General features: G+C 46.9%; 1 protein-coding gene across 1 annotated transcript in view; it reads right to left on the bottom strand.

Moving 5' to 3' along the window:
* Positions 1 to 15,449, bottom strand: part of LOC115151250 (receptor-type tyrosine-protein phosphatase S-like) — a 394,494-nt gene that overhangs the window by 196,533 nt on the left and 182,512 nt on the right. The gene's annotated exons all lie outside the window — the stretch shown is intronic.

The raw sequence follows: 15,449 nt of genomic DNA on the forward strand, positions 1-15,449 counted from the left end.
TTTTTTTCCGTTAACGGCTCTGACAAGCACGACGCGAACAATATACTGCTTTCTCGGGAACAGGCCCAGACCCCTGTAATTTGCGTGAAAAGGAGGCGGGAAAAAAGGGGCCGGAGGGCGGGCTGCCTTCTGAGAATTCATATGCGATCAAATAAACCCCCACTGCCTTCCATTCTGCTAGCAAACGTGCAATCTTTGAACAATAAAATAGATGACCTATGCGGAAGATTAAACTACCAATGGGACATTCAAAACTGTAATATCTTATGCTTCACGGAGTCGTGGCTGAACGACGACACTATCAACATACAGCTAGCTGGTTACACGCTGCACCGGCAGGATAGAACAGCGGCGTCTGGTAAGACCAGGGGCAGCGGACTATGTATTTTTGTAAATAACTGCTGGTGCACGATATCTAAGGCTATTGCTGAGGCTGAGGAAGAGTATCTCATGATAAACTGTAGCCCACACTATCTACCTAGTGAGTTTTCATCTGTATTCTTCGTAGCTGTTTACAGACCACCACAGTCAGAGGCTGGCACTAAGACACCATTGAATGAGCTGCATTCCGCCATAAGCAAACAAGAAAACACTCACCCAGAGGCGGCGCTCCTAGTAGCCGGGGACTTTAATGCACGGAAACTTCAATCCATTTTACCAAATTTCTATCAGCATGTTAAATGTGCAACCACAGGGGAAAAAAACTCTGGACCACCTTTACTCCAAACACAGTGAGGCATACAAGCTCTCCCTCGCTCTCCATTTGGCAAATCTGACCATAATTCTGTCAGTGAGTTGATCAATAAAAAAGTGGTCAGATGAAGCAGATGCTAAGGTACAGGACTGTTTTGCTAGCACAGACTGGAATATGTTCCGTGTTTCCTCCAATGGCATTGAGGAGTATACCATAACAGTCATAGGCTTCATCAATAAGTGCATCGATGACATCGTCCTAACAGTGACCGTATGTACATACCGCAACCAGAAGCCATGTATTACAGGCAACATCCGCACTGATCTAAAGGGTAGAGCTGCCACTTTCAAGGAGCTGGACTCTAACCCGGACGCTTATAAGAAATCCCGCTATGCCCTCCGACGAACCATCAAACAGGCAAAGCGTCAATACAAGATTAAGATCGAATCATACTACACCGGCTCTGATGCTCGTCGGATGTGGCAGGGTTTGCAAACCATTACAGACTACAAAGGGAAGCACAGCCGAGTGCTGCCCAGTGACACGAGCCTACTAGACGAGCTAAACTACTTCTATGCTCGCTTCAAGGCAAATAACACTGAAACATGCACGAGAGCACCAGCTGTTCCGGAAGACTGTGTGATCACGCTCTCCACAGCCGATGTGAGTAAGACCTTTAAACAGGTCAATATTCACAAGGCCGCACGGCCAGACGGATTACCAGGATGTGTACTCCGAGCATGCCCTGACCAACTAGCAAGTGTCTTCACTGATATTTTTAAACTCCACCAGTCCGAGTCTGTAATACCAACATGTTTTAAGCAGACTACCTGCCTAAATGCCTAAATGACTACTGACCCGTAGAACTCACGTCTGTAGCCATGACGTGCTTTGCAAGGCTGGTCATGGCTCACATCAACACCATCATCCCAGAAACCCTAGACCCACTCCAATTTGCATTCCACCCCAACAGATCCACAGATGACGCAATCTCTATTGCACTACACACGGCCCTTTCCCACCTGGACAAAAGGAACACCTATCTGAGAATGCTATTCATTGCTACAGCTTAGCGTTCAACACCATAGTGACCTCAAAGCTTATCAATAAGCTAAGGACCCTGGGACTAAACACCTCCCTCTGAAACTGGATCCTGGACTTCCTGACGGGCTGCCCCTCCGTTGGTAGGGGTAGGTAACAACACATCTGTACTCCCTGTTCACTCATGATTGCAAGTCCAGACACGACTCCAACACCATCATTAAGTTTGTCGATGACACAACAGTGGTAGGCCTGATCACCGACAACGAAGAGACAGCCTATAGGGAGGAGGTCAGAGACCTGGCCGTGTGGTGCCAGGACAATAACCTCTCCCTCAACGTGATCAAGACAAAGGAGATGATTGTGGACTACAGGAAAAAGATGACAGAGCACGCCCCCATTCTCCTCCACAGGGCTGCAGAGCAGCATGGTGAGATCTTCAAATTCCTTGGTGTCCACATCACCAACAAACTAACTTGGTCCAAGCACACCAAGACAGTTGTGAAGAGGGCACGACAAAACCTATTCCCCCTCAGGAGACTGAAAAGATTTGGCATGGGTCCTCAGATCCTCAAAAGGTTCTACAGCTGCACAATCGAGAGCATCCTGACTTGTTGCATCACTGCCTGGTATGGCAGGCACTGACTGCTCGGTCTTCCGACCACAAGGCACTACAGTGGGTAATGCGAACGGCCCAGTACATCACTGGGGCCAAGCTTCCTGCCATCCATTACCTCCAAACCAGGTGGTGACAGAGGAAGGCCTAAAAATTGCCAAAGACTCCAGCCACCCTAGTCATAGACTGTTCTCTCTACTACCGCATGGCAAGCGGTATCGGAGCACCAAGTCTAGGTCCAAGAGGCTTCTAAACAGCTTCAACCCCCAAGAACATCTAATCAAATGGCAAATGACACACACACACCAAAACAAACACACACACACCAAAAAAGACACCAAAACACACAAACACACACACACACCCACACAAACACCAAAATACACACACACACCAAAATACACACACACACACACCAAAACACAGACACACACACACACACACACACCAAAACAGACACACCAACACACACACACACACACACACCAACAACAAAAAACACACACCAAACCACACCAAAACACACACACACACACCAAACCAGACACTCACTAAAACACGCACACACACACACACACACACACCAAAACAATCACCAAAATACACAAACACACACACCAAAATACACAAACACCGAAATACACACACACACCAAAACACGCACACACCAAAGAAAACACACACACGCACACACACACACACACACACACACACACACACACACACACACACACACCAAAAGACAAACACACACACACACCAAAAAACACACTTTCATTGTATGAGAAGGCAGTGAGGACATGAGTGGACTTCCTCATTCCTCTGCTGTATAATTTGACGGCTAGACAATATGTACCCTGACACGCTGATGCCCTAACACCTGACACCCTGACACCCTGACGACCTAACACGCTGACGCCCTGACGACCTAACGCCCTGACACCCTGACGACCTAACACGCTGACGCCCTGACGACCTAACGCCCTGACACCCTGACATGCTGACGCCCTGACGACCTAACACCCTGACGCCCTGACTACCTAACGCCCTGACGACCTGACGCCCTAACGACCTGACGCCCTAACACCCTGACGCCCTAACACCCTGACTACCTAACGCCCTGACTACCTGACACCCTGACACCCTGACGACCTAACACTCTGACTACCTAACGCCCTGACACCCTGACACCCTGACGACCTATCACCCTGACACCCTAACACCCTGACATCCTGACACCCTGACGACCTCACACCCTGACACCCTGACGCCCTGACGACCTGACGCCCTGACGACCTAACACCCTGACTACCTAACGCCCTGACACCCTGACACCCTGACGACCTATCACCCTGACACCCTGACACCCTGACGCCCTGACGACCTAACACCCTGACTACCTAACGCCCTGACGCCCTGACACCCTGACGACCTAACACCCTGACTACCTAACACCCTGACTACCTAACGCCCTGACGCCCTGACACCCTGACACCCTGACGACCTAACACCCTGACTACCTAACACCCTGACGACCTAACGCCCTGACACCCTGACGACCTAACACCCTGACGACCTAACACCCTGACTACCTAACACCCTGACTACCTAACGCCCTGACGACCTAACGCCCTGACGCCCTGACACCCTGACGACCTAACACCCTGACGACCTAACACCCTGACGGCCTAACGCCCTGACTACGTAACGCACTGACTACCTAACGCCCTGACTACCTAACGCCCTGACTACCTAACGCCCTGACTACCTAACGCCCTGACTACCTAACGCCCTGACTACCTTACGCCCTGACTACCTTACGCCCTGACTACCTGATGCCCTGACTACCTGACGCCCTGACACGCTGACGCCCTGACACGCTGACGCCCTGACGACCTAACACCCTGACGCCCTGAAGGCATTGTCTGTATAGTTTTTTTGGCCTTTTCCCCCAGCATTGTCCCAGTCATATCCGCGGAAGCAGGAAGAATTAAGTCCTCCATAATGGTATGGGGCTTCCCTGTCCTAGCTACTCGGTAGCTCACCATATAAGATGCTTCAAGCCCCTTCTTATTAATGTTATCTGTTGCTTTTAAACATGTCTTACTACTCGAAAGTTGTCTTAATTCTCGCTCAAAAAACTCCTGTGTTTTGTTTCTAAATGTCTGAGCAAGAGAAGGTTTTATCGAGTTGCGAGATAGTACAGTCGTGGACAAAAGTTTTGAGAATGACACAAATATTAATTTTCAAAGTCTGCTGCCTCAGTTTGTATGATGGCAATTTGCATATACTCCAGAATGTTATGAAGAGTGATCATATGAATTGCAATTAATTGCAAAGTCCCTCTTTGCCATGCAAATGATCTGAATCCCCAAAAAACATTTCCACTGCATTTCAGCCATGCCACAAAAGGACCAGCTGACATCATGTCAGTGATTCTCTCGTTAACACAGGTGTGAGTGTTGATGAGGACAAGGCTGGAGATCACTCTGTCATGCTGATTGAGTTTGAATAACAGACTGGAAGCTTCAAAAGGAGGGTGGTGCTTGGAATCATTGTTCTTCTTCTGTCAATCATGGTTACCTGCAAGGAAACATGTGCCATCATCATTGTTTTGCACCAAAAAAAGGGCTTTGCCCCTAAATCAACCATATATTGGATCATCAAGAACATTCAAGGAGAGCGGTTCAATTGTTGTGAAGAAGGCTTCAGGGTGCCCAAGAAAGTCCAGCAAGCGCCAGGACCGTCTCCTAAAGTGGATTCAGCTGCGGGATCGGGGCACCACCAGTACAGAGCTTGCTCAGGAATGGCAGCAGGCAGGTGTGAGTACATCTGCACGCACAGTGAGGCAAAGACTTTTGGAGGATGGCCTGGTGTCAAGAAGGGCAGCAAAGAAGCCATCTCTCTCCAGGAAAAACATCAAGGACAGACTGACATTCTGCAAAAGGTACACGGATTGGACTGCTGAGGACTGGGGTAAAGTCATTTTCTCTGATGAATCCCCTTTCCGATTGTTTGGGGCATCTGGAAAAAAGCTTGTCCGGAGAAGACAAGGTGAGGGCTACCATCAGTCCTGTGTCATGCCAACAGTAAAGCATCCTGAGACCATTCACGTGTGGGGTTGCTTCTCAGCCAAGGGAGTGGGCTCACTCACAATTTTGCCTAAGAACACAGCCATGAATAAAGAATGGTTCCAACACATCCTCCGAGAGCAACTTCTCCCAACCATCCAGGAACAGTTTGGTGATGAACAATGCCTTTTCCAGCATGATGGAGCACCTTGCCATAAGGCAAAAGTGATAACTAAGTGGCTTGGGGAACAAAACATCGATATTTTGGGTCCATGGCCAGGAAACTCCCCAGACCTTAATCTCATTGAGAACTTGTGGTCAATCCTCAAGAGGTGGGTGGACAAACAAAAACCCACAAATTCTGACAAACTTCAAGCATTGATTATGCAAGAATGGGCTGCCATCAGTCAGGATGTGGCCCAGAAGTTAATTGACAGCATGCCAGGGCGGATTGCAGAGGTCTTGAAAAAGAACGGTCAACACTGCAAATATTGACTCTGCATCAACTTCATTTAATTGTCAATTAAAGCCTTTGACACTTATGAAATTCTTGTAATTATACGTCAGTATTCCATAGTAACATCTGATTAGATTTATCTAAAGACACTGAAGCAGCAAACTTTGTGAAAATGTATATTTGTGTCATTCTCAAAACTTTTGGCCACGACTGTACTTTTGCACATATAACACCACAGTGTGCAAAAGTACAGTCGTGGCCAAAAGTTGAGGAAAGGCAATACTCCCAATATAAGTGAACCCCAAATCAATGTAGTTCTCATCATATTTGCGCCTCTTTGATGGTCCAATGTCCCTGTCTGTTGTTCGGTGCTTTCCCGGGTAAGGGGGCAGTAGCTCTTCGGCTGCATCAGATTCACAACTGTCAGTGTCCATACTAGCTGGGCTAACAACAAATGTAGAATTACTGATGCTAGCACTGGATGTGCTCGTGGAAGCAGAACAACTTGTGTCGTCAACAGATGCAGGTGTAGTACTGCTTGTAGTAGCAGTACTACCAGTAGAGCTGGTATGTGTCTTTATGGATGCGGGCCCTACTTTTTTTTAACCATTTATCAATTTTTAAGCAAACGGAATGAACAGCAGCCACGTTAATGGAATTCCCGTGAGAGAGTAATGGTTAAAGTGATTGGATGTTAATTATTTGACTAGGCTACCTTTATTTGACATTGTGTTGTTACTTCACTGAACACTAGATGGTTTAATTTTATTTTTGACAGTGAAATGAGGCTACTCAGAAGAGAAAAAAACTCACCCAAATGTATAGCTCTGTTGGAAAATATAAATGGACTGTTTGAAAATGTGAATGTGAATCACATTTTTATTTGGCATACCCCCGACGGCATTGTGCGTACCCCAGTTGTTAACTCCGGGGCATAGGGATATGTGTGGATGAGCAAACGTGCAGAGCATGTACACACAGATTAGTAATTAACAGGCTGTGGGCTGGTAGAACCCCTCACTCTCTCTACTCTCCCTGGGCAACCATAAACACACATGGAGGAGAGCTCCACTGCAATTTAATCAGGGACTGGAGAGAGAGATGGAGGGAGAGCGGGAGGAGGGAGAGGGAGATGGAGGGAGAGAGAGGTAGGGAGGGGTTGGGGGTGAGTGGGAGAAGGGGAGGGAGTGAGAAAGAGTGGATGAGTAGGTGGGGTAGAAAAGAAGGAAGGAGAGGGAGAGAGATAGAAAGAGAGAGAGAGAGAGAGAGAGAGAGAGAGAGAGAGAGAGAGAGGGGAAAAAGAGTGTCTCAGGGTAGCATAGCACAGAAAGTACTCCAAAAACAAGCTCACACACACACACACACACACACACACACACACACACACACACACACACACACACACACACACACAGTCAGTCAGTCAGTAAGACATCTACACGCACAACACTCCCATTACAGGCCTATACATGAGTCAGAAAGAGTCCCATCGACACCCAGCATCAAACGTGACCACGTCGCTCTTTGATCCTTCATAACATAGATAGCAGTGGGCCGACCGGCATTCCCTCTTGAGGCTCCTTACAGTATTCCCATGCGGCGTCCCAAAGGGCACCCTATTCCCATTTAAGTGCACTACTTTTCACCAGAGCATTATGGGCCATGGACAAAAGTGGTGCACTATATAGAGAATAGGGTGTTATTTGAGACACAACCCAGTGATGGGAGACTGGCCAAGGTGTCCTCTCTACCTGATGTGCGCTACGGCTCCACAACAAACCAGACAAATTATGTGATGAAGGGAGACGAAGAGAGAGGAAGAGATGGAGAGAGAAAGAGAGATGAAGAGATGAAGAGAGATAAAGAACACAGTGGCCTCCAACATTCTTAAATGGAAGAAGTTTGGAACAACCAAGACTCTTCTTAGAGCTGACTGCCCGGCTGATCGGGGTAGAAGAGCCTTGGTCAGGGAGGTGACCAAGAACCCGATGGTCACTCTGACAGAGCTCCTGAGTTCCTCTGTGGCAATGGGAGAACCTTCCAGAAGAACAACCATCTTTGCAGCACTCCACCAATCAGGCTGTTATGGTAGAGTAGCCAGACGGAAGCCACTTCCGTAAAAGGCACATGACAGCCCGCTCGGAGTTTGCCAAAAGCCACTTAAAGACTCTCGGACTATGAGAAACAAGATTCTCTAGTCTGATGAAACCAAGAGTGAACTCTTTGGCCTGAATGCCAAGTGTCACGTCTGGAGGAAACCTGGCACCATCCCTACGGTGAAGCATGCTGGTGGCAGCATCATCCTGTGGGAATGTTTTCAGCGGCAGGGACTGGGAGACTAGTAAGGGTTGAGGGAAAGATGAACGGAGCAAAGTACAGAGAGATCCTTGATGAAAACTTACTCCAGAGCACTCAGGACTTCAGATTGGGGCGAAGGTTCAACTTCCCACAGGACAGCAACCCTAAGCACACAGCCAAGACAACACAGGTGTGGCTTTGGGACAAGTCTCTGAATGTCCTTGAGTGGCCCAGACAGAGCCCGGACTTGAACCCGATTGAATATCTCTGGAGACCTGAAAATAGCTGACAGAGCTTGAGAGGATCTGCAGAGAAGAATGGGAGAAACTCAAAAAATACAGGTGTGCCAAGCTTGTAGCATCATACCCAAGAAGACTCGAGGCTGTAATCGCTGCCAAAGGTGCTTCAACAAAGTAGTGTAAAGGGTCTGAATACTTATGTAAATGTAATACAATTAAATGTATTTATACATATGCAAATATTTCAAATAACCTCTTTTTGCTAAGTCATTATGGTGTATTGTGTGTAGATTGATGAGGAGAAAAAAAGTATTTCATCCATTTTAGAATAAGGCTGTAACGTAACAAAATGGCCTCACTCTACTAGAATCTGAAGTCAAATGTTTACTGTTAGCTGATGATCTGGTTCTTCTGTCCCCAACAAAGGAGGGCCTACAGCAGCACCTAGATCTTCTGCATAGATTCTGTCAGACCTGGGCCCTGACAGTAAATATCAGTAAAACAAAAATAATGGTCTTCCAAAAATGGTCCAGTTGCCACGACCAGAAATACAAATTCCATCTAGACACCGTTGTCCTAGAGCAAACAAAAAATATACGTACCTCGGCCTAAACATCAGCGCCATAGGTAACTTCCACAAAGCTGTGAACGATCTGAGAGACAAGGCAAGAAGGACCTTCTACGCCATCAAAAGGAAAATACAATTTGGTATACCAATTAGGATATGGCTAAAAATACTTGAACCAGTTATTGAACCCATTGCCCTTCATGTGAGGTCTGGGGTCCGCTCACCAACCAAGAATTCACAAAAGGGGACAAACACCAAAATGAGACACTGCATCCAGAATTCTGCAAAAAGATCCTCTGTGTACAACGTAAAACACCAAATAATACATGCAGAGCAGAATTAGGCCGATACTTGCTAATTATCAAAATCCAGAAAAGAGCCATTAAATTCTACAACCACCTAAAAGGAGGCAATTCCCAAACCTTCCATAACAAAGCCATCACCTACAGAGAGATGAACCTGGAGAAGAGTCCCCTAAAGCAAGCTGGTCCTGTTCACAAACTCCACAGAGCCCATGGACAGCAACAGAATTAGACCCAACCAAATCATGAGAAAACAAAAAGATAATTAATTGACACATTGGAAAGAATTAACAAAAAACAGAGCAAACTAGAATGCTGTTTGGCCCTAAACAAAGACTACACAGTGGCAGAATACCTGGCCACTGTGACTGACCCAAACTTAAGGAACGCTTTGACTATGTACAGACTCAATGAGCATAGCCTTGCTATTGAGAAAAGGTCTGCCGTAAGCAGACCTGGCTCTCAAGAGAAGACAGGCTATGTGCACACTGCCCACAAAATGATGTGGAAACTGAGCTGCACTTCCTAACCTCCTGTTTATTTCACTTTTGTTTATTACCTATTTCACTTGCTTTGGCAATATAAACATATGTTTCCCATGACAATAAAGCCCCTTGAATTGAGTTGAGAGATGAAGAGATGAAGTGAGATGATGAGAGATGGAGAGAGGTGAAGAGATAAAGAGATGGAGAGAGATGTAGAGAGATGAAGATACTCAGCTTGGGCTGATGACCCGTGCCAGCCATCCATCCACACCACAGAGGGCTGATGACCCGTGCCAGCCATCCATCCACACCACAGAGGGCTGATGTCCCGTGCCAGCCATCCATCCACACCACAGAGGGCTGATAACCCGTGCCAGCCATCCATCCACACCACAGAGGGCTGATGACCCGTGCCAGCCATCCATCCACACCACAGAGGGCTGATGACCCGTGCCAGCCATCCATCCACACCACAGAGGGCTGATGTCCCGTGCCAGCCATCCATCCACACCACAGAGGGCTGATGTCCCGTGCCAGCCATCCATCCACACCACAGAGGGCTGATGACCCGTGCCAGCCATCCATCCACACCACAGAGGGCTGATGACCCGTGCCAGCCATCCATCCACACCACAGAGGGCTGATGACCCGTGCCAGCCATCCATCCACACCACAGAGGGCTGATGACCCGTGCCAGCCATCCATCCACACCACAGAGGGCTGATGACCCGTGCCAGCCATCCATCCACACCACAGAGGGCTGATGACCCGTGCCAGCCATCCATCCACACCACAGAGGGCTGATGACCCGTGCCAGCCATCCATCCACACCACAGAGGGCTGATGACCCGTGCCAGCCATCCATCCACACCACAGAGGGCTGATGACCCGTGCCAGCCATCCATCCACACCACAGAGGGCTGATGACCCGTGCCAGCCATCCATCCACACCACAGAGGGCTGATGTCCCGTGCCAGCCATCCATCCACACCACAGAGGGCTGATGACCCGTGCCAGCCATCCATCCACACCACAGAGGGCTGATGACCCGTGCCAGCCATCCATCCACACCACAGAGGGCTGATGACCCGTGCCAGCCATCCATCCACACCACAGAGGGCTGATGACCCGTGCCAGCCATCCATCCACACCACAGAGGGCTGATGACCCGTGCCAGCCATCCATCCACACCACAGAGGGCTGATGACCCGTGCCAGCCATCCATCCACACCACAGAGGGCTGATGACCCGTGCCAGCCAGCCATCCACACCACAGAGGGAATTCCGACAATTGAGCAACAGTCGTTTCCTGTTGGTTCAGTAATACTGTCCTCTGATATCAGTGAAAGGAACAAGAGATTGTGACATTTCCTCTTTGAAACAGAAGGGGTTTCATATTTTCCGTCTATCTTGTCTGCATCTTGACAAATTGATCCCTGCACTCCAGCAATATGATTGTGGAATGAGTAGACAGAGAAATATTGACTCTGGAATTGTACTGGATCTCCATGATCACCATTAGAATGAGCAACAGGTGTTTCAGCTGCATTTTTTTATAGCATTCCTCCACGGTTTTTATTTTATTTTATTTAACTAGGCAAGTCAGTTAAGAACAAATTCTTATTTATAATGACAGCCTGTTCAGGGGCAGAACAACAGATTTTTACCTTGTCAGCTCTGGGATTCGATCCAGCAATCTTTCGGTTACTGGCCCAACTCTCTAACCACTAGGTTACCTGCCGCCCTGAATGTTCACCATAAGAGAATATGAATCCTGTATAAAAAATGTGTCTAAGAGTAGGAGTGATGATCTGGGATCAGTTGGATTAGAATTATTACATGGACATGATGACGAACCATCAAACAGGCAAAGAGTGAATAAAAGACTAAGATTGAATCCTACTACACCTGCTCTGACGCTTGTCGGATGTGGCAGGGCTTGCAAACCATTACGGACTACAAAGGGAAACCCAGCCGCGAGCTGTTAGTGACTCGAGCCTACCAAACGGGCTAAATGCCTTTAATGCTCCCGTCGAGGCAAGCAACACTGAAGCGTGCATGAGAGTGTAACAGTTTAGCATCCGTCCCTCTCCTCACCCCTACCTGGGCTCGAACCAGGGACCCTCTGCAAACATCAAGAACTGCCTCCCACGAAGCATCGTTACCCATCACTCCACAAAAGTCACAGCCCTTGCAGAGCAAGGGAAACAACTACTTCAAGGTCTCAGAGCGAGTGACGTCACCAATTGAAACGCTATTAGCGCGCACCCCACTAACTAGCTAGCAATTTCACACCGGTTAAAAGAGCACCAGCTGTTCCGGAAGACTGTGTGTTCACGCTCGCCATAGCCGATGTGAGCAAGACCTTTAAACAGTTCAACATTCACAAGACGGATTACCAGAATGTGTACTCAGAGCATGCGTGGATCAAGTGTCTTGACTGACATTTTCAACCTTTCTCTGACCGAGTCTGTAATACCTACATGTTTGAAGTGGACCACCATCGTCCCTGTACCCATAAAGTGAAGGTAACCTGCCTAAATGACTACCGGCCCGTAGCACTCACGTCGGTAGCCATGAAGTGCTTTGAAAGGCTGGTCATGACTCACATCAACACCATCATCTTGGAAACCCTAGACCCACTCCAATTCGCATACTGCCCGGACAAATCCACAGATGACGCAATCTCAATTGCACTCCACACTGCCCTTTACCACATGGACAAAAGGAACACCTATGTGTGAAAGCTGTTCATTGACTACCACTCAGCGTTCAACAACATAGTGCCCAGAAAGTTCATCACTAAGCAAAGGACCCTGGCACTAAACACCTCCCTCTGCAACTGGATCTTAGACTTCCTGGCGGGCCGCCCCCAGGTGGTAAGGGTATGCAACAACACATCTGCCACGCTGATCCTCAACATGGGGGCTTCTCAGGGGTGCGTGCTTTGTCCCCTCCTATACTCCCTGTTCACCCACGACTGCACGGCCAAGCACGACTCCAACACCATCATTAAGTTTGCTGACGAAAGCCGTGGTAGGCCTGATCACCAACAATGATGAGACAGCCTACAGGGAGGAGGCAGTGTGGTGCCAGGACAACAACCTTTCCCTCAACATGAGCAAGACAAAGTGTCGTGGACAACAGGAAAATGAGGGCCTAACATGCCCCAATTCACATCAACGGGTCTGTAGTGGAGTGGGTCGAGAGTTTCAAGTTCCTTGGTGTCCACATCACCAACAAACTATCATGGTCCAAACACACTAAGATTGTTGTGAAGAGGGCCCGACGACACCTTTTCCCCCCAGGAGACTGAAAAGATTTGGCAAGATTTGGAAAGCTCCCTGCCATCCAGGACCAGTATTCTAGGCGGGGTCAGTGGAAGGAACAAAAAATTGTCAAAGACTCCAGTCACCCAAGTCATAGACTGTTCTCTCTGCTACCAAGTCTAGGTCCAAAAGGCTCCTTAATCTACCCCCAATCCATAAGACTGCTGAACAAATAATCCAATGGCCACCCAGACTATTTACATTGACCCCCCTCGCTGTTAATTATCTATGCAGTCACTTTACCCCTACCTACATGTACAAATTACCTCGACTAACCTGTACCCCCCCTTACTTTTTATTAAATTATTTACTTTATTTTATTTAGTAAATATTTTCTTAACTCTATTTCTTGAACTGCATTGTTGGTTAAGGGGCTTGTAAGTAAACATTTCACGGTAAGGTGCATTCGGCGCATGTGACAAATTACATTTTATTTTATTTTTGAGAGAGAGAGAGACAAAAGGGTTAAAAAGAAATGTGAGAGAGAGAGCGAAAGAGAGATAGAGACAAAGAGGGAGAGAGAGAGACGAAGAGGTAAAAACAAAGCCAGAGAGAGAGAGAGAGAGAGAGAGAGGGGTAGAGAAGAGATAGAAAAGAGAGTAAGCTCATGAGATGGAAGCCTTTAGAGTCCAGTGAGCAACCAGAGCAGATTGAAAACACCAGTCACTGGCCTCAGGCACTGTTTTATACCCAGCTGAGAACAGAGGATCTGACAGAGTTGGCCATTATGAGAAGGAGAGAGCAGGGATCGGTGTGTGTGTGCACGACCACGGGTCTACGTCTGTACGTCTCTAAATACAATATTATGTGTGTGTGTGTGTATGTGTGTGTGTGTATGACAACCAAGAACAGCATAATTAACCTTTAAACATTTTCAATTGCTTCCCGCCTCAGGTGTACCGCTGGTGTTATTGATGAATTCGACCATTTATTCAGTATCAACACCCTGGTCATGCAGGCAGTAATTGCATGATAGAAATTGGCTTTTGGAAAATAAATTGCTTTCTCATTCCACCACAATAAGCAACATCAGAAAATGCCACCAAAATACAAACACATTATCATCTAGGTGAACCTAGGCAATATTACTATCATGCCTTGAAAAGTTCATCAAAGTTGATAATAACAAACTGACGTATCACTGACCAGTGGGTAATTGTTTCATTAGATTAACTTCTTTGGGATCTGGGGGCAGTATTGAATAAGGTGCCCAGAGTAAACTGCCTGCTACTCAGGCCCAGAAGCTAGGATATGCATATTATGATTTGTAGATTTGTAGATTTGGATGGAAAACACTCTGAAGTTTCTAAAACTGTTTGAATGATGTCTGTGAGTATAACAGAATTCATATGGCAGGCAAAAACCTGAGAAAAATCCAACCAGGAAGTGGGAAATCTGAGGTTTGTAGTTTTAAGTGATTGCCAATCCAATATACAGTGTCTGTGGGGTCATATTGCACTTCCTAAGGCTTCCACTAGATGTCAACAGTCTTTAGAACGTTGTTTCAGGCTTCTACTGTGAATGGGGAATAAGAGCTATTGGAATCAGGTGTCTGGAAAAATGGCATGAGCTCAGTCATGCGCGCGTCCGTGAGAGCGAGCTGAGTTCCTTTTCATTTCTGAAGACAAAGGAATTGTCCGGTTGGAATATTATTGAAGATTTATGATAAAAACATCCTAAAGATTGATTCTATACATCGTTTGACATGTTTCTACAAACTGTAATGCAACTTTTTTCACTTTTCGTCTGGACTTAGTACATGCGCCTTCTGCATTTGGAATAGTGAACTGAACGCGCGAACAAAAAGGAGGTATTTGGACATAAATATGGACTTTATCGAAACAAAACAAACATTTATTATGGAACTGGGATGCCTGTGAGTGCATTCCGATGAAGATCATCAAAGGTAAGTGAATATTTATAATGCTATTTCTGACTTTTGTTAACTCCACAACATGGCGGGTATCTGTATGGCTTGTTTTGGTGTCTGAGCGCTGTACTCAGATTATCGCATGGTGTGCTTTTGCCGTAAAGCTTTTTTGAAATCTGACACAGCGGTTGCATTAAGGAGAAGTATATCTTTAATTCTATGTAAAACACTTGTATCTTATATCAACGTTTATGATGAGTATTTCTGTAAATTGATGTGGCTCCCTGCAAAATCACTGGATGGTTTAGAGGCAAACATTATTGAACATAACGCGCCAATGTAAACTGAGATTTTTGGATATAAATATGAACTTTATCGAACAAAACATACATGTATTGTGTAACATGAAGTCCTATGAGTGCCATCTGATGAAGATCATCAAAGGTTAGTGATTAATTTTATCTCTATTTCTGCTTTTT

This window comes from Salmo trutta, chromosome 17 (assembly GCF_901001165.1).
Source record: "Salmo trutta chromosome 17, fSalTru1.1, whole genome shotgun sequence".
Lineage (NCBI taxonomy): Eukaryota > Metazoa > Chordata > Actinopteri > Salmoniformes > Salmonidae > Salmo > Salmo trutta.